At 40.0% G+C, this 25,734-nt stretch overlaps 1 long non-coding RNA gene across 1 annotated transcript; it reads left to right on the top strand.

Annotated features, from left to right (window-relative positions):
- The first annotated feature begins 14,384 nt into the window (after nucleotides 1–14,384).
- On the top strand, nucleotides 14,385–14,710 carry LOC103632131 (uncharacterized). Its single transcript, XR_555690.1, has 2 exons — nucleotides 14,385–14,427; nucleotides 14,508–14,710. It is a non-coding gene; the product is annotated as an uncharacterized lncRNA (long non-coding RNA).
- Nucleotides 14,711–25,734: the final 11,024 nt, after the last annotated feature.

Below are 25,734 nucleotides of genomic sequence, written 5' to 3'. Positions count from 1 at the left end.
ATGAACTAAATTACCCTTACAAGCATCATGCATAACACTGATTTAAACGAAGTTAAAATAGCATGATTATTTAATTAAGTTTACATGGCAAGTTTAATTCATAGCATGGTGAGTGATTAATGTAGAAGACTCAAAACCAATTTAAACAAGATGGAATACATCACATAGTATTGGATTGATCTTCTTTTAAAGTTTAATGGCACACTCCATTTGGAAAAGACATTCTCATGTTGTGAGACTACATAAACACTTAGATAGAAACATTAGTCTCACAACTCTAGTCATATAGAAAATTCCCCTTTTGGTAAGTGCTATAAGAATTTGAATTTCTTACTTAACACTCTATTCATTTAAGAACATGGGATAATCCTCTTTATGTCTAGGTCATGGCAATAATACGATAATTAATTTGAAATATGCCACAAGATACATACAACCAATTTAAAGCATGTAGATTGTCACAATATAAACATATAAACTTGCAGTCTACCATATAAATGGATCTTTTCCAAGGCAAGGTAAAATCTTTTAAGTTCATCCTCAAGTGCTTCATTTTTCCTATGTGGCTACAAAAGACACAAAGGAATATACTAATTAAAAGCAATGTACACTTAAGAATTAATTGTTACCATCCTTTGGATATCACTTGGTTGTAGGCCTTTTGCTTGATTCCCACAAAGGGTAATCCTTATTCCCTACAACACAAGTTCTTGCTAGAGATGAATATGAAGTTAGTGATATAACAACTCAATTCATATTTGGGTCAATCTTAAAGGATAGACAATGTAAGATTGATAGCTTGAGATAAGAATTGAGTTAATCTACTCAAGCACCCCAAAGCTTCATATCATCTCTAGGTACCTGCAAAACTTATTAAGTATATTTTGGTACCCATCTCATGATGGGTCCATCAAGGTTAGCCAATAAGAACTTAGACACCCAAATAGCCTTGGTCCTAAAATGTGGTGAACTCATCACCTTTCTAGCACAAGAGTCAAATTTGGGTCTCCTAAGCATATCTGGTATTGACAAGTTAGGCTTAGGAATTTTACCCTTTGGACAAACCTTGAATAGATGACCTTTTTCACGGCAATTGTAGCAAATGTGGTTCTTGTTCTTGCAATGCATTTGCTTTTTTGCTTTCATCTTTCTGGATGGTCATCTTTCTTGATCGTGCAAGGTCTTGATTTTTCATGTGGGGGCATGAATCAATTTCATGACCCTTCTCCTTGCATCCATAGCACCTTCTATCGCTTCTCTTTGATCATTCTTTGTTGAAGTACATAGGTACATTGTTGGAGCAAATAGTATGAGCATTAATTTTCTTACCATGAATTTTGCTCATGCCCTTCTTGGAAAGCTTGGTATTCTTTTGAAGGGGTTTTGTGCATGCTACAATTTTCCCCTTCTCAAGCTTTTTCACCATATTATCATGATTATCTCGAGAATGTTGAGCATGACACTTTCCCTTCAATTGAGTCAAGCTCCTTCTTAGCCTCTCATTTTCTTCCTTGAGCTCATTGTTTTCTTTTCCATGGGAAACATTACTTGTTCCTGAAAATTCTAGCTCAATGGAAGATTAGCTTTCTTGAGAGCAACATTTGTTAGCACATGATAATATTGTTTCTATTTGGGTACATGTGCATATGTGAGGTTGGTATGATTTCAAATTAGTTAACACAACCTCATGAGCCATTTCTAACATGATATGTGAATCCGTAAATTTATTATGAGAGCACACAAGCATATCATGTTTTTCTTGCAAAGCTAGATTTTCAATATTTAGCCTTTCTATCGTGTTCTTGAACATAGCATTTTTATTTTCTAATTGAGCAATATATGATGAATGATTAACAACTTTAATTTGCTCAATTGAAATGTCTTCATACCTTTGGACCAAATCATCATGAGAGCACTTTAGCTTCTCATGCTCTTTGGTTAACTTCTCTAAGTCTTCGATTTTTCTGATGAGGAAGTCTTCTTGCTTATGAAGCATTTCTTTTTGTTCTTCCGCTCTTTTCATGAGTTTGAGCAAGCTCATCCGATGTTTCTTGCTTAGCTGAGCGAAGAATTGTTGAAGATCATCTTCATCTTCACTATCACTTTCTTGCTCCTCCTCATCCTCACTTTCGCTTTCACTGTCACTCCCATTAGCAATAAAGCACATATGAGAAGTGGATTTGAAAGACGAACCTTGTGAAGAGGTGGATTCGTCGTTTGGTCTCCATCGATCATTTTCTTCTTCAATTTTGTTCTTCGCCTCGTCTTCCTTCATTTTGAGGAACATCCTTTCGGCGATTCTCATAGCAAGATCTATTGCCCTACGATCAGCATCTGCACTAAAAGATAAAGTCGAGGCAACCTCAACTTTTTCAAGCATAGAACCACTTTCGTTTCTTAGTCCCCCCGACATGATCTTTTCCTCACGCGGTTAAGCTTTAGAACGAGGATTAGGCTCTGATACCAATTGAAAGTTGCCTAGAGGGGGGGGCGAATAGGCAAGTTAAAACTTTTTCAACAAAAAACTAGAAATAAACTAGGTAAAATCGTCCGGTGTCAAAAACCGGTGCAACCGGTTTGAACGAGCTCAACTAAAGAATGAGATATAAAACTGAATTGATCTCGAAATTCACCCAGTTAACTTTGGAAATGAGATGTTCTAGGATCCACAGGGTTCAAAGTAGTAGATCTGAGAAGGGCACTTCTCAAAATCCACGCACCAAAAAGATATAAGCAAATCTTCCATGGAATGGTGAGAGAACGAAGAACACGAACAAACACAATGAACAAGAACACAAGAGACACAAGATTTATCCCAAGGTTCGGTCACACCACAAAAGGTGCCCTACTTCCTCGTTGAGGCGCCCACAAAGAGTCGGGTTTCTTTCAACCCTAATCCTCCCTTCGTCGACCACAAAGGTTAAGCTCACACAATAATCTTTGCTCAAACGAGCGGGTAATACAAACTTTCTTGTGGTCTTCCACAAGATTTGGAGACTCACAAGAGACACCTAGTCGCCTAGGAGCTAGAAGCCACAAGAGTAATGAATCCACAAAAGAACTCGATGTAGTACCAAAGCTCGAATGAAGAAGAGCAAGAGAGATTTGGAGATGAAGCACAAAAACCGTAGCTCTCAAACTCACTCAAAGATTTCTCTCCAAAGATTTGAAATGGGAGAGGCAAGAGATGTGTGAGAGAGAGTGGGAGGTGTTTCTCAAGTTAGAAATGGAGTTTAAATTGTGCTCACTTGTATGGGGACAGAGGTAGGAGAGAGTATATATAGGTGGAGCTCAAAACTAGCCGTTGGACAGATTTTTCTGCCTAAGACCGGTTGAACCGCCACTGGCAGGTCAGATAGACTGTCTACCAGTCTGACTATCAGACTGACTGGCAGACTGACCTGCAGTCTGACCAAGGTTGACCAGACCGGTTGAACCACCCCCAGGGCAGTTGAACCGCCCCTTACACCTCTAGCGACCTGTTTGCCAGTCTGACTGGCAGACTTTTGGTTAGAGGTCAGAGGGGTCAAAGACTAGCTGAACTGCCCCTCTGGACCAGTTCAACCGGTCTTGACCAGAGAGTTTAGGAGAGAAAACTCCATCTCAACTGCCCGGAGGCAAGTTCAGCTGGTGTATGGTCAAAGAGATTCATAGCTGAAGTTGAGTTCAGCTGGAGTTGAGAAAGCTCAACTCAGCTTAAGTTCAGCTCAGGTGAAAAGCTGAGCTGTAGCTGAAGAAGCTCAACTGAGCTGAAGTTCAGCTCAGCTGTAGTTGAAGAAGTTCAACTACTTTTCAACAAGAACACTCTAGGTTTCTCAAACCTAATCATGGTCAACCATAGAATGTTCAAGAGATTTTTCTTTTTTTAAATAACTTTTGAATATAGAGGCTTGAGCTTTGGCAAACACCTACCTTCTTTTTGGATCCCCCTTTATAGTACGACGATTCCTATACTCAAGTTAAATAAAATATAATTAAGTAAACTCCTTGAGTAATTGGTGTCTCATGTGTGATTTCTCCATGGCGTTGCTTCATAAGGATCACAAACATCTTTGTCTCACCTTTTGAAGCATACACAAATCAAACCCTGTGACTTGTACCATATCACCATGTATGAGTTCAAACCATGGCTTCAAGTCACCTTACTGATGCATCAACATGTTATAACTCTTCATAGCTGATTAGTTCATCGACTTAGTGCAAGTACTCTCTTCTTCACCTTAGCCATGGTACCTCGGTCCACAAGCCGTCGCTTGGCCTTCACCTTCGCTTAATTCCTCGAAGCCCTTTCCTTGCTATCTTCACCCTATCAAGTCATTATTGAGTCACATCATATTGAGCATCCATTGAGAGAATCATTTCTTCAATATTGTGAACCTTGCTTGAATGTCTCTAGATATAACTGTTAAGATCAATCAAGCTCTAGTTTGATTCTCATAGAAGCATATATGGACTGGTAGTAATATGGTCAAGCCAATTCACGATTCCTCATATCGTATTCACTTTGGCTTGACCAATCCTCTTAACCACTTCATCCTCTATTCTAATCATATGTATGTAGTGATTTCTTAGGTCTTGTCCATATATCCAAACCAATATAGAGATCATATTATATCCATTTGCATTGTCTCACTGGTTATTTAACCTTGTGTTGAACCTTTGTTCACTGTCATTATACACTATTCAAGTATGTTCATCTTACTGAATTTCCTGTTCAACACTTAGCAAACTTGTTAGTCTTTTAAATGAGTTGTCATCCAAATCACCAAAACTCACAAAAAGGATGAATGCACTTTCACCATTCTACTTCCTTCCAAGCTTTGAAACAAGCTTTGATAACGGCTCCTGTTCTGTCTATGCCGGATTTTTCTTCCCAGTTTACAATTGAAACGGATGCCAGTTCCTTGGCCGTTGGAGCAGTGCTTATGCAGAAGGGTCATCCATTGGCCTTCCTTAGCAAAGCCTTGGGACCAAAATCTAGGGGCCTCTCAGCCTATGAAAAGGAATACATGGCTGTGCTGGTAGCAGTACAACAGTGGCGTCCTTACCTGCAATCTGGAGAGTTCATCATACTTACTGATCACCAAAGCCTCTCGCAACTCAACGAGCAACGTTTGCATACATCGTGGCAGCACAAAGTATTCACAAAACTTTTAGTCTTCATTATAAGATCGTATACCGGCACGGTGCTGCAAACCGTGTTGCGGATGCACTATCTAGATGCATGCCCACAGAGCTTAGTGCTATGTCCATGGTGGTACCCCAATGGCTGTCCGACGTTCAACAGAGCTACATAAAAGATTCAGACTCCTAGTCTCTCTTGTCCAAGTTGGCCATCGACTCAGCTGTACCTCATTTCACCCTCCAAAATGGAATACTCAAATATAAGAACCGCATATGGGTTGGACAGAATCCAGATTTGCAACATCGTATTATTACAGCCTTGCACAACTCTCCTCTAGGTGGTCACTCTGGTGCTACAGCCACATATAGTAGACTTAAATCCATCTTTGCTTGGAAACACATGAAGTCATTCGTTCAAAATTTCGTCAAAAATTGTCAAATATGTGCCCAAGCCAAACTGGATCACTCAGCATACCTAGGAAAATTACAACCTGTCTAGCTCAGTCAGTAATGTACAAGGCTCTTACCTTGTGGTTGTGGGTTCGAGTCACACGGTGGTTGTTTTTTTAATACTTTTTGTCTTTATCACTGATTTGTTTTTTTGTTGCCCAAATTTTTCGTTTATGTCGCTGATTTGTCCGTCCAGATTTATTTGTCATACATATTTTTTTTGTTTTTGTGACTGATTTGTTTATTCATCCAGATGTTTTTTTTATATCCGGCGAGCACAGCGGCTGTGTGCCACAGTGGTCGCGAGCCGTCAACTTCCCCCCTTGTTTGGATGAATAAACAAAGCAGTCACAAAAACAAAAAAATCTGGATGAGAAATAAATCTGGACGGACAAATCAGCGACATAAACGAAAAATCTTGACAAAAAAACAAATAAGTGACAAAGACAAAAAGTATTAAAAAAACACCAACCGCGAGGCTCGAACCCACGACCACAAGGTTAAAAGCATTGTATTTTACCAACTGAGCTAGATAGGCTTTCTGTATAGAACTGAGCTCGGCGCCAAGATTTATGGCGCCGAGCTTGGTGCCACGTCGGCGCCACGACGTCCGTTTTTGCCAGCACATCACGTACCTTGGCGCCATAGCCCATGGCGCCGAGCTGTGTTACCTCGGCGTCATAGGCTACGGCGCCGAGCAAAGGGTTCAAAAATGACATTAAAATTTTCTAGGGTCGAAACGTGAATTTTTTCCGAGAAATGGCTAAAATGCAAAAAATTCGGCTCTATAGTGGTGGTTGTGAACCTATTTTTACTGGTATTTTTTAGAACCGTCAATGATAGGGGTCAGTAGAAATCATTATTTTTACAGGCGGGTAACTGAAGACCGCTAGTAGAAATCGATTTCCACCGGCGGTCCGTAATAAAACCGCTAATGAAAATTATTTTCAGAAACATAAAATAGGTTTTAAAAACAACAAAATTTATTTTATTTAAGGAGAGGCCTTGACCCACCCATGTCGCGACATTTTTCGCGCAAAATTCGCACGCTATGACATGTTTTGTGTATAGTTTGTCGTTTTGTTATCCACATATTACAACCAACTGAGTGTAAATTATTTGTTTTGGATCGTAAATGAATTCAAATAAAAAAGTTGTCAACTATAAAGTTGAATAACTTTTGAAGTTCTTCAAGTTTCATTTTGACACCTTTTCATCCGAGGTCGTATGCAAATTTTGATTTTTAAATTTGAGAAATTTAGATGTAATTTTTTAGAGCCAAAATGATTTCAAATAAAAACGTTGCCAACTACAAAGTTTCATAAATTTTAGAGATCTACAACTTTTATTTTGGTGGTTTCATCATACGAGTTCGTTTGAAAAACTCGAAAAAGTAAGGATAAAAATGATTTTTAGTTACGGTTCCTTAAGAAAATCGCGAGTAGAAATCATGGATTTCTACAGGCGGTTTTCTTAAGTAACCGTCTGTAGATGGTTTTCTTAAGGAACCGTCACTAAAAATAGCGCAGCCAGTTGATAACCGAATTCGCCTGTAAAAATATACCGCACCATGGGCTTTGAGCCTTTTTCTACTAGTGTATGGAAGCACTGAAATGCCTACGTGTTTGGTAAATTCAGAGGAATTAGTGGTTCTTCAAAATATTGCCAACGAAGGCTCTTTGTGGTGTGCAGCTAAAGCCAAGGACCTTCGGTTCCTACTAGAGGGGGCACGGGGTAGGCTAGGAAATCCTGGCTAATCTGCTACTGCCCGGGACTTGTGGTTATTGTTTGATTTTCCTATAATAGGTCCTTATGTTGTAAGTCTTGAGTGGCAAGCCCCTCTATTTATTCTTAATGAAATGATGCACAATTCTCCTGTGTTTTTGGAGAAAAAAAAATATGACAAGGTTCTTTTTAGGTAATGTTTGGTTCCCCTGCCTAAACTTTAGTCTTTGTCACATCGATATTTGGATGCTAGTTAGAACTATTAAATATAGTCTAATTACAAAAAATAATAACATAGATTAGGACTAAATGATAAGACGAACCTATTAAACCTAATAAAAGCTTTCTTTGCAAACATGAGCAAGCCAGCAAAGAAGCAATCTACCTCTGACTATGAGCATATGCTTGGAAAGGCAAAAAATCTACAAAGAATTGTGCCGACACATTAGTTTGCATGGAAATTCAAGCATGATCAGCCTCTAGCCTAGTCACAATAGGTTCCCAAACTTATAACATAATTGCGCAGATTCCACAACTAGTATATGAAGGAATCAGTCGCTGGTAGGACTACCATTGGAGTGTTTGTACAACAATACTTCAATGGTGATGAAGTGATTTGGATCAATTTTGTGCGTATATTTGAGATATACTTGTTCCTCCCGACATGGTCAACCCCAAAAGTCATCCACAAAAATTCCTCAATGATAATGGTTCTCAGTGAATGATATTGACCATCCAATGCCTTGTGAGCTAGATATAAGCGTAAGAAACGTCGCAACTAAGGTTGCTTATGGTATGGCATCCTCGCCACTCTCTAGGCCAACATACCACAAGGCTAAAATCCTAGCAGGGTACTCGGTGGTAAGCATTGAATAAATCTATGATGGATACGAAGATCTAGAGCCTAACATTAGAGGGGGTGACGATGAAACTGTACTTTTACAAGTCCTGCATGAATTTGTCCTATGGCAGAAAAAGACACATTAAAATACTCAATGCTTAGCTAAGAATTTGAAGTGTCGGTCGGAAGAGCCATACTCCTCCGCCGCCACCTCGAAGGAGCCCTTCACCTCCTCCACCTAGTCAAAGGAGCCACCCACCTCCTTCACCTACTCGAAGGAGCGTTTTACCCCATCCACCTACTCAAAGGAGCTCTTCGCTTCCTTCTCCATCTATATACCCAAGGAAAATCAGCAAGAGCACATGTAGTGACTCTTTACCTAAATCTGCATAAAAAAGCTACCCTATGAAATGACAAAGGAGGAGATACGTGACATCGTCAACGAAGAGGTGAATGAACACTTCAAGAAGAAAGTTCTTGATAAGGAGGCACCAATAGACCCATCAATAAATCTTTCTTTGTGAACATGAGCAAGCCGACAAAGAAGCAATCTACATTTAACAATGAGTGCATGCTTTAAAAGCGAAGAACAATCTATAAAGAAAAATGTGTCATCACATCAGTTTGCTTGACATTTCAAGCATGGTCAAGACTGGAATATGAAGGAATTAGCTGTTGGTAGGACTACCATTGGAGTGTTTGTACAAAGAACAATATCTCAATGGTGATGAAGTAATTTGGCTCGATTTTGCAGGTATATTTGAGATATACATGCTCCTCCCGATATTGTCGGCCCCAAAAGTCGATGTAGTAGTTCCGTGTCCACGAAAGTTCCACAAGGACAACATTTTTTAGTGAATGTAATTGATCATCCAATGCCTTGTGAGCTACATATAGGCGTAAGAAACCTAACAACTAAGGTTTCTTAGGGTATGGCATCTCCGCCACTCTCAAGACCAATGTACCACGGGGCTAAAATCCCAGCAAGGTACTCGGTGTTAAGCATTGAAGAGATATATGATGGATATGTAAATCTAGAGCTGGACATTTGAGGGGGTGACGATTAAACTGTGCTTTCACAAGTCCCGTACGGATTTTCCCTATGACAGAAAAGACACATTAAAATACTCAATTCTTAGCCAAGAATTTAAAGTGTTGGTCGGAAGAGCCATTTGCGTCCTTCGCCAACTTGATGGAGCCCTTCACCTCCTCCACATAGTCAAAGGAGCCATCCACCTCCTTCACCTACTCAAAGGACCTTTACCTCATCCACCTACATGAAGGAGCCCTTTGCCTCCTTCATATATATACCTAAGGAAAAGCAGCAAGAGCACATGTAGTGACTCTTTACCTAAATCTATATAAAAAAGTTACCCTATGAAATGACGGAGGAAGAGCTATGTGACATCGTCAACGAAGAGGAGAAGGAACACTTCAAGAAGAAAGTTCTAGATAAGGAGGCACCAATAGAGCCATCAATAAAAGCTTTCTTTCTGAACATGAGCAAGCCGATAAAGAAGCAATCTACATTTAACTATGAGCGCATGCTTGAAAAACCAAAGAAAATCTACAAAGAAAAATGTGTCATCACATTGGTTTGCATGAAAATTCAAGCATGGTCATCCTCTAGTCCAACCATAAGAGGTTCCCGAACTTATAACGTAATTGTTGTTGGTCACTTGTTCTCAAATGTTGTGAATCAAGAACAAGGCAACACAATTGTTAAAGGTCAAGGACCTTCGTCTTCCAGAGTATTATCGCCTTTCGGACATAATAATCTTCAGACGAAGGTCATGAAGAATATGCTTTCATGATTCATGACAATAAGAATACATAAAGACAATGAATGTAACCTATTGGCTCATACACATATGTATTTCATAATACACACGTAAGCATTAACAGAATTTATATTACACTGATACCTTCGGCTTGTTCGAAGGTGTTGATGCGAGAGCGAGTACAATTCAACGTGAACAGTACGGTGGTACTGTTCACCTATTTATAGGCACGGGACGCAGCCCGGGTAAAAGTACATTTATAACCTTAACATTTACTCATTACTGTAACATAAATCATAAGGGACTAGCTAGTCTTTTCCTCTTTGGCTCGGCTTCACATTTGATCTTTGGCATTGCCTTATGCCGAAGTTGTTTCCCTTTGGTTATAGCTTCGGTCGTTCATTGTCGTCACTTTCGGGCTATGCCTTTGACTTGAAGTCATTCGATGAAGGAGAACACTCCCTTCATGAATCGAAGCTCCATGTGATAATCATCATTATACTGAAAGTACATTGTTAGTCATGTTTTTTAGGACCTTCGGAAGAAGACGGCCCCCAACAATTGCGCAGATTCCAAGACTGGTATATGAAGGAATCAGCTGCTGGTAGGACTACCATAGGAGTATTTGTACAACAACAATACTTCAATGGTCATGAAGTGATTAGGCTTCATTTTGCGGCTATATTTGAAATATACTTGCTCCTCCTACATAGTCAACCCCAAAAGTTGACGTAGTTGCCGAGCGTCCACGAAAAATCCTCAAGGACAACGGTTCTCAGTGAACGATATTGACCATCCAATGCATTGTGAGCTACATATAGGCATAAGAAACCTAATAACTAAGGTTGCTTATGGTATGGCATCTCCGCCACTCTCAAGGCCAACATACCACAAGGTTGAAATCCTAGCAGGGTACTCGATGGTAAGCGTTGAACAGATCTATGACAATGAAATTGTACTCTCACAAGTCCTGCACAGATTTGGAGCTGGACATCCGAGGCAGTGACAATGAAATTATACTTTCACAAGTCCTGCATATATTTATCATAAAGTAGAAAAGATATATTAAAATACTCAATGCTTAGCCAAGAATTTGAAGTGCTGATTGAAAGAGCCATTCACCTCCTCCGTCAACTCGAAGGATCCCTTCACCTCCTTCACCCACTCAAAGTAGCTCTTTACTTCCACCTACTTGAAGGAGCCATTCACCTCCTTCTCCATCTATATACCCAAGGAAAAGTAGCAAGAGCACATGTAGTAACTCTTTACCTAAATTTGCATCGAAAAAGCTACCATATGAAATGACGAAGGAGGAGATATGTGACATCGTTAGCGAAGGGGTGAAGGAACACTTCAAGAAGAAAGTTCTTGATAAGACGGCACCGATAGACCCATCAATAAAACTTTCTTTGCAAACATGAGTAAACCGCAAAAAAGCAACCTATCTTTAACTGTGCGCATGCTTGAAAAAGCAAAGAAAAAATTACAAAGAAAATGTGTCATCGCATCCGTTTGCATGACAATTCAAGCATGGTCAGCCTCTAGTCCGGCTAGAAGAGGTTCTTGGACTTATAACACAATTGTGTAGATTCCACAACCGATATATGAAGGAATCAGTCGTTGGTAGGACTACCATTTGAGTGTTTATACAACAACAATACATCAATGGTAATGGAGTGATTTGGCTCAATTTTACGGGTATATTGAGATATACCTGCTCCTCTCAATATGGTCAGCCCCAAAAGTCGGCGTAGTAGCTACGCGCCCATGTAATTTTCTCAAGGACAATGATTCCCAGTGAATGATATTGACCATCCAATACCTTGTGAGCTACATATATGCGTAAGAAATCTGACAACTAAGGTTGCTTATGGTATGGTGTCTTCGCCACTCTCAAGGCCAACATAACCACGAGGCTGAAATCCTAGCAGGGTACTCGATGGCATGAGTTGAACATATCTATGATGGATATGAAGATCTGGAGCTACACATCTAAGGTGTGATGATGAAACAGTACTTTCCCAAGTCTTGCACGGATTTGTCCTATGGCAGAAAAGATACATTAAAATACTCAACGCTTAGCCAAGAATTTAAAGTGTTGGTCGAAAGAGCCATTCACCTCCTCCACCAACTCGAAGGAGCCCTTCACCTCCTCCACCTAGTTAAAGGAGCCCTCCACATCTTTGACCTACTTGAAGCAGCTCTTTACCTCCACCTACTCGAAGGAGCCCTTCGCCTCCTTCTCCATCTATATTTCTATATATTAAAGCGCGGCGTATTTCTGTGATCTTACGATGTCCACGTCAGTATCTAAATCATCAGTCGTTCGATAATACATCGATGGCAAGTAGCTCACAGCGAGTAGCTACGTGCAGCGATCAAAAAATTACCCTCACCGCGAATACTTTTTTCGATGTCTACCCGATTCTCCTGGAGGCTTCCAGTCCACGTACAAATCAACTCTATGAGGGAAACCTTCTTACCGTCCATCCCAAAGAGGCGACGTCTGCGGCGTCGGCGACAACGACGGTGGAGAACCACCTCGTCCTCACGCGTCCCATTAACCATTGTTGGCTCTCCATTCTTCCAGCACAGGTGCGGTCCCCCATGCCTTGTATTTTTAAAATTTGTCGAATCTTGGATTTCTACCTGCTAGGGGCCGGCATGGCATTGCGCGGCCAATGCAGGTCGGGCTGTGCAGCGGCGTGCGGCAGACCGTGGGATTGTGCGGCACTGCGGCCAGCGCAGGGATGTGCGGTGGCACGAATGAGGAATGACAGTCGACGGTGTGCGGTCAACACGGGGCTCTGCGGTGCGCCGATGGACAGCAGTGCAGTGCAGGCTAACAGCCTTAGGCTGGCTCCAACAAGACCCTCTAAAGGGTCCTGTACCCTAAATTTAGAGGACGAGGACGTCCTCTACTCCCTCCAGCAACGTCCTCTAAACGGTCCTCTAAATTTAGAGAACGTTGCTGGATCCTCTATATGTAGAGTTTCTCTAAACGGTTCTCTATCTATTTGAATACTTTAAACAACCGGTTTAATAAAACTAAAATATGTACAATACATTTGAGAGTATGACAAATACGTATGTACAAAAATTAAAAATTTAAAAATATCTTTAATATAGGTATTTATATATAGAGGACGTGATTTAGAGGACGTTGTTGGAGAGAAAGTAGATATAGGAGATGGAATCTTTTAGAGAAGACTGTAAAGGACGGATATAGAGGATGTATATAGAGGACGTTGCTGCAGACAGTCTTATACGTGCCAAGCCTGGTCAGTAACATAGTTCTGAGAGCATGCCATGACACCACTGTGCCAAGGCGCGCTCACCATGCTGAATCACTGCTTCTAGCTTTGCCGTTGGAATTAGGAAACATTGAATTTGTTGTGGCTTTCTATATTTGACATCTTTGCTATGTGCAGATAATATATCATGCCATGAGGGATGTAGATATCATCAGGAGAACCTACATTCTAGATTTAGCTCTGCATTGGCCATGTCATATCTCTTGTCATGTGCAGGAAACTGGAAACACTTTTCCCTACAAGAAACTAAAAAATACGATTGTTGTTCCCCAGAGTATCATACCCTCCTTGTATTCCATTGTCAAATGTTGAAAACCCTGAATGTTAGTGAATGTTTCATGCCCAATCTATTCTGTTTATTCCGAACTGCACAAACACTACAAGAGTACGCTGGTGGTTTCTTTAAAGAACATGGTCAACCTGTGCCAATAGGAATAAGAACTATTTTCATCTTTCATTGCACCGCTTGAATTACAATTACCTAGCTTACAAAAAATAGTATTCGTAATACTTAAATCATGAAATGTTTCCTACGCGCGCGTTGCGCGCGCCAGTCACTAGTACCCATGGAAAAGCAGCAAGACAGCGCGTAGTGACTCTTTACCTAAATCTGCATAAAAAGCAACAGTATGAAATGATGGAGGAGGAGATACAAGACATCGCCAATGAAGAGGTGAATGAACACTTCAAGAAGATAGTTCTTTATAAGGAGGTACCAATAGACCCATTAATAAAATCTTTCTTTGCAAACATGAGCAGGTTGATAAAGAAGCAAACTACCTTTAACTATGAGTGTATGCTTGAAAAAGCAAAGAAAATGTGTCATCACATCAATTTGCATGGCAATTAAGCATGGTCAGCCAAAAGTCCAGCTAGAAGAGGTTCCTAAACTTTTCTATTCCTATAAAACACCAGTTTCCATGGTTCCACGGTTCCACTATTTTAAGGTTCCATCGTCTTCATGCATCGTCAAGAGACGTGGTCATTACCTCCCAGATGGGTTGTGAGAAAACACCCAAGCCCAACTCGATGTCACACGTGGTACTCGCTCTCGGATAGTACCACCTCGCTAGTAGAAGCAGGACGAGCTACCGAGTGAGCTATAAAAAAGGGTCAAGTCTCTTTTTCAACTCATGCATTTCTCGGCCTTTTGATTATAAGATAGATTTCAATATCTACATTTTAATATATGGTATGTGGGTCATATATCCACTTTAATTTTAATTTTTTTATGGGGAGGGCCCACATTAATTTCAGATTTAATTTTTGTAGGGACGGTCCATCACAATAGCTTGCCACTAGGCCCTCACGTGTCATACAGCTATTGCACTATACCATCAAATATGATTGGTGTACCATCACAACGTACTGACATTGTACTAGTACAACACACTTGAGCAGATTCAAGGACTGGCATATGAAGGAATAAACCGCTGGTAGGACCACCATTGGTGTGTTTGTACAACAACAATACTTCAACGACGATGAAGTGACATGTCTTGATTTTGTGGATATATTTGAGATAAACTAGCGAAATGCGCTAGGCCTCTCTCTTATCAGCACATGTGTTCTTTAAGTTTTTACCTTCTCTCTTGTCCACTACTAAATAATATATATTCAATGCCAACTGAAGTTTTCTAACACCTGCTATGTTTCTTGAAACATGGAGACCCAACGATACCATAAATAAGGGATTTATGATATCGGATTCGTTGACCTGCACTACTGGAATTTGGCTCTTTGCCGAGTGTCAAATTCTTTGCCGAGTGTTTTTTCGGACACTCGGCAAAAAAACCCTCGGTAAAAGAAAACACTCGGCGAAGAAGCTCTTTGCCGAGTGTTTTATTTTTGACACTCGGCAAAGAGTTTCTTTGCCGAGTGCTTGTTTTTTCAACACTAGGCAAAGACAATTTAAAAATCACATTTTAAAGCAGTAAATTAATTCAAATAAAAAAGTTTTCAACTACAAATTTGTATAACTCATCATGATGTACAATTTATATATTGAACATTTCTTCATATGACAAAATAAAAATAAATTTGTTTATAAAACCTATATCTCTCTCGTAGTTTATGAAACCACGAGAGAGATGTATAGAATTTGTGCATATTGTTAGAACTATCATGTGAGATGAACAAATGACCAAACAACCAAAATAACTTTGTAGATCTTGAGAAGTTATAGAAGTTTGTAGTTGACAACTTTTTCATTTGAAGTCATATTGTCAACGAAAACTACGTCTGAATTTAAAAAATGTAAATTTTGAATTTTGAAAACGACCTCGACAGAAAAAACCACCAACATGAAAGTTGTAGGTATTAAAGAGTTATGAAACTTTGTAGTTGACAATGTTTTGGTTTGAAATGATCTTGTTATGCAAAACTATGTTTGAATTTTGAAATTTGAATTTTTCAAACTATCTCGGATGGAAAAACCACCAAAATAAAAGTTGTAGGTATTGAAATGTAATGAAACTTTGTAATTGACAACTTTTTCATTTGAAATCATCTTATCATTGAAAAATTCGTGTGAAGTTTTCAAATTTAAAATTCAAATTTTGTAAACGGTCTCAGATGTAGAAACTATTAAAATAAAACTTGTAGATCTTAAAAAGTTATGCAACTTTATAGTTTGTCCAATTTTCAAATGAACTCATTTAGTGCCTTAAATAATCAAATTACTCTAAGTCTGTTATAGTACATGGGGAATGAAAACGTAATATAGACATAATTGGTGTCGTAGTGTAAAATAGCCTTTGCCGAGTGTCTAAGATCTACAAATAGCCTTTACTCTTTAACATAAAGAACACGATTCCGGTAGTGATGGTGCGCGTAAACCAAAGAACAGTTAGGGATTATCAGTCGACTACCCTACAAACATTGCATAAGTGCCTTCACAAGAAAAAATATGCAATACATACTTATTTAACATCATTTTAAGTTAGTATCCATTATCTTTTCATATACATACCTTTTCAAACTAAATGCGTAGTCTAATTTGCCCTCTATGTTTATAACCTCTCTACAGCTTTCACTAGGTGCTTCTGGTGGTTTCAATGGAAGAAGTTATTATATTTATCCTTGAGTTGTTAAGGAGTCAGTCGAGGACTTAAAAAATTATAGACATTCTTAAAGAGTAATTCTTACCATTTGAACCTCTGTAAACCTCTAAATGATTGAATCATGCATGCATGAATGACCTATAATTTTCATTTTTGTAGTGCATGAAGCCGGCTACGCAAAAAACATGTCGATCTGAAAGAAACTCATAAGATTAGGCCAAACTTTCTGGTATGTTTGTAGATTTCCAATCCCTCAAGTTATTTGCTAATAATAATTCATAACTTTTTTCTCGATTTTAATGTTTGATACAGGAAAAGAGGAACATCCTCTGTGGTTACTACGTTTGTGAATTTATTTACACATTTTTAGATAACAAGTCAGTAGCCAAAGACATCATTGTACATCAACATTTTCTACAATATTTATGTTGATTTCCTAATAATAAAGTATCTCAACTTTTAGTTTAATGTGATAACATCACTTTTTATTAATGCTACTGGCAAATGACAGGTGATAAGGATAAAGGAAGAAGTACTCGCGATGGATAGGATAGAAGCAATCCAATAACAACTTATAGGGTTTATAAATAGAGAGATCGTATCTAAAGAAAGACAGTTCCATTATGGTGGACAAAATCATTGAAAGTCGCCTAGAGGGGGGTGAATAGGCAAATCTGAAATTTATAAACTTTAAGCACAACTACAAGTCGGGGTTAGCGTTAGAAATTAAGTCGAGTCCGAAAGAGAGGGTGAAAACAAATCAACCAAAGAAATAGAGCGGATGACACGGTGATTTGTTTTACCGAGGTTCGGTTCTTGCAAACCTACTCCCCGTTGAGGTGGTCACAAAGACCGGGTCTCTTTCAACCCTTTCCCTCTCTCAAACGGTCACCTAGACCGAGTCAGCTTTTCTCCTCAATCAAATGGGTCACTTAGACCCCACAAGGACCACCACACAATTGGTGTCTCTTGCTTTGATTACAAGTAGCTTGAGAACAAGAATCGGGAAGAAGAAAAGCGATCCAAGCGACAAGAACTCAAATCAACACGAAAATCTCTCTCACTAGTCACTAAGTGTTTGGAGTGATTTTGGACTTGGGAGAGGATTTGATCTCTTATTTGTGTCTTGGAGTGAAGTCTAGAGCTCTTGTATTGAATGCAATGGCTGAAAACTTGGATGCCTTGAATGGTGCTGGTTGGGGGTATTTATAGCCCCAACCACCAAAACAGCCGTTGGGGAGGGCTGCTGTCGATGGGCGCACCGGACAGTCCGGTGCGCTAGCCACGTCACCCAACCGTTAGGGTTCTGATGGTTTTGACTGTTGGAGCTCTGACAGCCTGAGGCACCGGACAGTCCGGTGCCGCACCAGATAGGTACTGTTCACTGTTCGGTGCGCCTTCTGGTGCTGCTCTGACTCTGCGCGAACTGTCCGCGCATTGTGCAGTTGTTAGTCGACCGTTGGAGTCGACCGTTGAGCTGGTGAGCCGTTGCTCCGCTGGCACACCGGATAGTCCGGTGAATTATAGCGGAGAGTCACCTCAGAAACTCGAAGGTGAGAAGTTCAGCCTGTACGGCCCTGGTGCACCGGACACTGTCTGGTGGTGCACCGGACAGTCCGGTGCGCCAGACTAGGGTTCTCTTCGGTTTCATTTGCTCCTTTCCTTTGAACCCTACTTGTATCTTTTTATTGATTTGTGTTGAACCTTTGGCACCTGTAGAATATATAATCTAGAGCAAACAGTTAGTCCAATTATTTGTGTTGGGCATTTCAACCACCAAAATCATTTAGGAAAAGATTTGACCCTATTTCCCTTTCAATCTCCCCCTTTTTGGTGATTGATGCCAACACAAACCAAAGCAAATATATAAGTGCAGAATTGAACTAGTTTGCATAATGTAAGTGCAAAGGTTGCTTGAAATTAAACCAATTGATATTTACACTAGATTTGCATGGATTGCTTTCTTTCTTTTAATATTTTGGACCACGCTTGCACCACTTGTTTTGTTTTTGCAAAATTTGTTTTCTAGAAAATCTTTTCAAAGCCTTTTTGCAAATAGTCAAAGGTATATGAATAAAATTGCAAGAAGCATTTTCAAGATTTGAATTTTCTCCCCCTGTTTCAAATGCTTTTCCTTTGACTTAAACAAAACTCTCCCTTAATGAAAATTCTCCTCTTAGTGTTCAAGAGGGTTTTAGATACCAATTTTGAAAGTGGTCATACCAATTTGAAATATATCAAAAACATGATACCAATTGAAAAACTTCTTTAAAAACTTTTTGAAATTGGTGGTGGTGCGGTCCTTTTGCTTTGGGCTAATACTTTCTCCCCTTTGGCATGAATCGCCAAAAACGGATACTTTGTGAATGAAATATGAGACCTTATTACTTTCTCCCCATTGGTACTAGTAATAAGAGTGAAGATTATACCAAAGTGGAGAGCGGTGCGGAGTGACGGCGAGGAGTAAATGATACCGGTAGAGTGGAGTGGAAGCCTTGTCTTCGCCGAAGACTCCTTTTCCCTTTCAATCTATGACTTAGCATAAGAATTTCCTTGAAAACACATTAGTCATAGCACATGAAAGAGATATGATCAAAGATACATAAATGAGCTATGTGTGCAAAGTTTCAATCAAAGTTCCAAGAATCAAGAATATTTAGCTCATTCCTAAGTTAGGTAAAGGTTTTCACATCTAATGGCTTGGTAAAGATATTGGCTAGTTGTTCTTTGGTGCTAACATAAGCAATCTCGATATCCCCCCTTTGTTGCTGATCCCTCAAAAAGTGATACCGAATGGCTATGTGCTTAGTGCGGCTGTGTTCAACGGGATTATCCGCCATGTGTATTGCACTCTCATTATCACATAGGAGAGGGACTTTGGTTAATTTGTAGCCATAGTCCCTAAGGGTTTGCCTCATCCAAAGCAATTGCGCGCAACAATGGCCTGCGGCAATGTACTTGGCTTCGGCGGTAGAAAGAGCTACTGAATTTGTTTCTTTGAAGCCCAAGACACCAGGGATCTTCCCAAAAACTGACAAGTCCCTGATGTGCTCTTCCTATCAATTTTACACCCTTCCCAATCAGCATCTGAATAACCTATTAAATCAAAAGTGGATCCCTTGGGGTACCAAAGACCAAACTTAGGAGAATGAACTAAATATCTCAAGATTCTTTTCACGGCCCTAAGGTGAACTTCCTTAGGATCGTCTTGGAACCTTGCACACATGCATACGGAAAGCATAATATCCGATCGAGATGCACATAAATAGAGTAAAGATCCTATCATCGACCGGTATACCTTTTGATCTACGGATTTACCTCCCGTGTCGAGGTCGAGATGCCCATTGGTTCACATGGGTGTCTTGATAGGCTTGTCATCCTTCATTCCAAACTTGGTAAGTATATCTTGAATGTACTTGGTTTGGCTGATGAAGGTGCCCTCTTGGAGTTGTCTCACTTGAAATCCTAAGAAATACTTTAACTCCCCCATCATAGACATCTCGAATTTTTGAATCATTATCCTACTAAACTCTTCACAAGTAGATTTGTTAGTAGACCCAAATATGATATCATCAACATAAATTTGGCATACAAACAAATCATTTGCAATAGTTTTAGTAAAGACAGTAGGATCGGCTTTGCCGACATTGAAGCCATTAGTGACAAGGAAATCTCTTAGGCATTCATACCATGCTCTTGGGGCTTGCTTGAGCCCATAAAGCGCCTTAGAGAGTTTATGTAAGTGCAATCAACCCTAATTGAGGGTTTCGGTGATTAAATGACAAAACAAACAGAGATTCTAACAAGTTTGCTCCTAGCATGTACACAGTTATTCTACAGACAGGAGAAGCATACATCTTGTGAGTATGCAAATGTAAAAGCACAGCGGATTAAAATTCTACATCATATAGCGTGCTCCAAGTGCTTGGGAACAACGGCAGTATACATTTTATAATTCTTGAGTTATAGAAATCGTTGTTCAATTAAGAGGGATCCGCAATAAGTTAAGTAAGTAATGCAATGAGCTCAGTTCAAATTCCTTCAAATCCTCTATGAGAATACTTTTCTAGATCATGAATGTCCTCGGAAAAACCACTCTTACTCCCCACAAAAGTTCCAGCTTGGTTCACTTCAGTTTTTGCTCTTCAGTTTCAAAAACCGGTTCAACCGGACCTAAAACCGGTTCAACCGGTTTCAGTACTGTTCATTATGTCACCTCTGTCCTGCCAGTCTGCCAGTCAAAAGCTGTCAGAAAAGTCGTGTGCAGAGTTTTTCGAAAACCGGTTCAACCGGTTTTTGGGCCACTTCTCCCAACGGCTGCCAGCTTTTGGGGGATCCTTTAAATACCCCCCACACTCTCTCTCTTCATTCACTTCTGCCCCTTCCACGATTTCTTGGCTGACCAACCTCCAAACAAAGGCATTCATTTCACCTCTCACACCCGAAATCGCATCCCCTTCAATCGTTTGAAGGATCCTTGGTGTGAGGTGAAGTCGATCTAACACACTGTTGATTTCATCTTGATTCTCCTGTTCTCTTCATTCTTGAGCTCATTGCAAACTTAACCTTGTGCGGATTTGTTACTCTTGGAACCTTGCAATTCTTGACGGTTAGAGGTTGCTTGGGAGTCTCCAAATTTGTGGACGACCCCAAGAAGTTTGTATCACCCGCTCTTTGAGCACATTTGAGAAGAGATTGCCTTGACCTTGGTGGTCGTCTTGTGGAGGATTAGGGTTGGAAAAGACTCGGCCCTTTATGGGCTCCTCAGCGAGGAGTAGGACACCTTTGTGGTGGTTGCCGAACCTCGGGTTTAAATCGTGTGTTCTTGTGTGTTCTTGATAAGTGCTTTAATTTGTTGGTTAGTCCATATTTGATTATATTGTGTGCAAATCGTGTGAAAACAATTCACACGGATTTGTCATCTATTCGAGTGGATTTTCTCTAGGGCAAGTCTTTAGCAAAATCTCTCACTACTTCATCACATTTGTTTAACCATTTATCTAATCTAATTTGAGCAGGTTCAAACTTGTTCAGTTGTAAACAAAATCAATTGAACCGGTTTGCACCAGTGCAACTTGAATTTGACACTATCTCGTAGTTTTTAGTGGAAAATTTCAGGTGTAGCCTATTCACCCCCCCCCCCCACTAGGCTACTTTCAATTGGTATCAGAGCTTCGTACCTCGTTTTACGCTTAACCGCGTGAGGAAATGATCATGTCTACTCAAAGGGACCATGTGGATCCTCTCCTCGAGGAAATCCCCATCACATCTTCCGGTGAGGAAATAGACCCCAAGGTCCTCGACCTCGCCATGAAGATTGCCGAGAAGATGTTCCTCAAAATGAAAGAGGAAGATGCTAAGAATAGGGAAGAAGAAGAAGAATCAAGAAGAAAGGCCGAAGAAGACAAAGGAAAGGGAAAAATTGAATACAATGATGACCTAGTGGAACTTTTGGTGTCAAGGGTGATGAGCAAGGTAAGTCTCAACACCGAAGGATCATCTACCAAAAGTAAAGGTAACGAGTTCAACAAAGTTCAATTTGACTATTCTAGAAATTTTATTCCCAACTTCTCTTCCGCCCCACTTGGAAAGTTACCAACTCTTAGTGAGTTGAACTATGATGAGTGGGCCGATAAGATGAAGTCGCATTTAATCGGTGTACATCCTATTCTTAGGGAGATTGTCAATATAGGTATGTATAAGCCCGCCCAAGGAGAAGAGATGACTCCAGAAATGATGCAAGAAGTTCACCGCAATGCTTAAGCGGTGAGCATAATAAAAGGAAGTCTTTGTCCGGAAGAATATCAGAAAGTCCAAGGAAGAGAGGATGCTTGTGACATTTGGAACATTCTCAAAATGTCACATGAAGGAGACCCCAAAGCTAAGAGACATAGAATTGAAGCTTTGGAGAGCGAGCTTGCTCGATATGATTGGACTAAGGGTGAGTCATTTCAATCACTCTTTGATCGGCTAATGGTGTTGGTCAACAAAATAAGAGTGCTTGGAAGTGAAGATTGGAGTGACTCCAAGGTCACTAGATTGTTTATGAGAGCATACAAAGAAAAGGACAAGAGTCTAGCAAGGATGATAAGGGACTGTGATGACTATGAGGAAATGACACCTCACCAACTATTTGCAAAGATTCAACAACATGAATCTGAAGAAGCCCCAATCAAGACAAGAGACACTCATGCCTTGATCTCAAATGAACAAGATACCCCCAAGAAGAACAAAGACCACAAGGCAAAGAAAGTGGTCGAGACATCAAGTGATGAAGATAGTTCAAGTGATGAAGAGGGCATGTTATGAATGTGGCCAAACCGGTCATTTCATAGTGGATTGTCCTAACAAAAAGGAACAAGAAGCCAAGAAGGAATACAAAAATGATAAGTTCAAAAGGGGGGCAAGAACAAGGGATATTTCAAGAAGAAGAAATATGGTCAAGCCCACATTGGTGAAGAATGGAACTCAGATGAAGAAAGTTCTAGCCCTGAAGAAGAGGAAGTGGTGGCAAACGTCGCCATCCAATCTACTTCAAGCTCGCAACTCTTCACCAACCTCCACGATGACTCCTACACTCCAACTTGCCTCATGGCAAAAGGAGATAAGGTAACTTTATTTAGTGATGATTTTACAAATGATGATGATGAACAAATTGCCATGAAAAACAAAATGATTAAAGAATTTGGTTTAAATGGATATAATGTTATCACTAAATTAATGGAGAAGCTAGATAAAAGAAAAGCAACTCTTGACGCTCAAGAAGACTTGCTCATCCTTGAAAAGGAGAGAAACCTAGAGCTTCAAGAATTGCTATTCAATAAAGATGAAATGCTAGAAGCCTTGACTAAAGAAGTATCTTTAGTCAAGATAACTATAGAGGATAGGGAAAAAGAAATGATAAATATGAAAACCTCTATAATTAATCTTGCAAATGAAAAGGATGCACTTGAATCAAGCATGTTAAGCTTGACTGTCCAAAATCAAGAACTTCAAGTGCAACTTGAGAATTGCAAGAACCTCAATGCTTCATCCTTATTGATTGAATCTAAGTCTAGCTCCTCAAATAATATCGTTTGTAAACACTGTGTAAAATATCATGCTTCTTGTTGTTTGACTAACCATGCAAGGAAGAAAAGCCCACAGGTTAAGGTCAATAAATATTGAAGAGATGCTCTAGCAATGATGGGTTAAATAAAGTTGAACCCAAATACAAGTCCTTGAAGCCCAACAATGGGAAAAGGGGGCTTGGGTTCAACTCATATAAGGAAAACCCTAGCATAGTGCATAGGGGGTGGAGATCCCCCAAGTTCATAGAGGGAACCACCCTATATGATGCCTTGGGGAGGATTCACTCCTCAAATGACAAGTCAACTCAAGTAAAGGTAAACTTGAGTTCCACAAAGAATAAGATGAAGGAAGCAGGTTTCACAAATGGATAAAAATTTAATGCTCTCATTTCTCATTCTTATCTTTGTGATTATATATTGACTTGGGATTCAGGGAAATTGGTTGTTAAATATGTGGGTGCCTACACAAAGAGAAAAGTCATGAAAAGAAGTGTGTCGGTACCCAAGGCTATAACTAACACTGTAGGACCCAATTCAATTTGGGTACCTAAAAGCATAGCCTAAATTTATTTTGCAGGTCTACTCCTCTGGTGGGTCAAGCTGGGTGCTTGACAGTGGATGTACAAATCACATGACCGGGGAGAAAGACATGTTTCACTCCTTGCAACTAACTCAAGAAACACAAGAAATTGTGTTTGGAGATAGTGGCAAGAGTAAAGTGATTGGTATTGGTAAAATTCCTATCTCCAACCAACAATCACTTTCAAATGTTTTACTAGTAGATTCTTTAAGCTACAATTTGATGTCTGTTTCACAACTTTGTGGAATGGGTTATAATTGTATATTTTCTGATGTGGATGTGAAGATCCTTAGAAGGGAGGATTCCTCAGTTGCCTTTACGGGTCGCTTGAAGGGCAAACTTTATCTTGTTGATTTCACAACAAGTAAGGTGATGTCTGAGACTTGTTTAGTGGCAAAATCCGACAAGGGTTGGCTATGGCATCGTCGGCTAGCTCATGTCGGCATGAGGAATTTGGCCAAACTTCAAAAGGATAGTCACATCATTGGACTAACAAATGTTGTGTTTGAGAAAGATAGGGTTTGTGGCGCATGCCAAGCAGGAAAGCAACATGGAGTCCCACATCAATCAAAGAATGTGGTCACAACAAAGAGGCCATTGGAGCTTCTTCACATGGACCTCTTCGGACCTGTGGCCTACATTAGTATTGGTGGTAGTAAGTATGGCTTAGTTATTGTTGATGATTTTTCTCGCTTCACCTGGGTTTTCTTTTTGAGTGACAAAGGTGAAACCCAAGAGACCTTGAAGAAATTCATGAGAAGAGCTCAAAATGAGTTTGAGCTTAAAATCAAGAAAGTGAGAAGTGACAATGGGACAGAGTTCAAGAACACAGGTGTCGAAGAATTCTTGGGCGAAGAAGGAATCAAACATGAGTTCTCGGTCCCCTACACTCCACAACAAAATGGTGTAGTGGAGAGGAAAAATAGAACACTAATTGAAGCCGCAAGAACCATGTTAGATGAATACAAGACACCTGACAACTTCTGGGCTGAAGCGGTCAACACCGCCTGTCATGCAATCAAGCGGCTATATCTTCATAAGGTCTATAAGAAGACTGCTTATGAACTTCTCACTGGTAACAAACCTAAAGTTGATTACTTTAGAGTATTTGGTTGTAAATGCTTTATTCTTAACAAGAAAGTCAAGAGCTCAAAGTTTGCTCCTAGTGTGGACGAGGGCTTCTTGCTTGGTTATGCATCAAATGTGCATGGATATCGTGTTTTCAACAATACCACCGCTCTTGTTGAAATAGCGATATACATGACATTTTATGAGTCTAATGGCTCGCAAGGGCATGTTTCTAATGACATTGCAGGAAATGAAGAACCACCTTGTGAGACCATAAAGAAGCTTGCAATAGGTGAAGTAATACCTCAAGAAAAGGATGATGAGGAAGGAACCTTGTGGATGACTAATGAGGTTTTTGATGTGGGCGCAAAGGTGGTGGGTGATAAATCCTCCACCCAAGCAAATCCATCAACCTCAAGTCATCCAAGTCTTGAAGAAGGTCATCAACCCCAAAAGATGCCAACCCTGGTGGAAGGTGAACATGAAAGTGTTGATGATGAAGTGCCTCTTGATCAAGTGGATGAGGAGGAGGAGCAAATTCAAAGACAACCATCAGTGCCTCATCCTCGAGTCCACCATACCATCCAAAGAGATCATCATGTGGACAACATCCTGGGTAGCATCAGGAGAGGGGTAACAACTCGATCTCGTTTAGCAATTTTTTGTGAATTTTACTCGTCTGTCTCCTCTCTTGAGCCACTTAAGGTTGAAGAAGCGCT

The sequence above is a fragment of the Zea mays genome, chromosome 7, assembly GCF_902167145.1.
Source record: "Zea mays cultivar B73 chromosome 7, Zm-B73-REFERENCE-NAM-5.0, whole genome shotgun sequence".
Lineage (NCBI taxonomy): Eukaryota > Viridiplantae > Streptophyta > Magnoliopsida > Poales > Poaceae > Zea > Zea mays.
The sequence above is the reverse complement of the archived record's forward strand: the minus strand, read 5'-3'. Positions and strand labels throughout refer to the sequence as shown.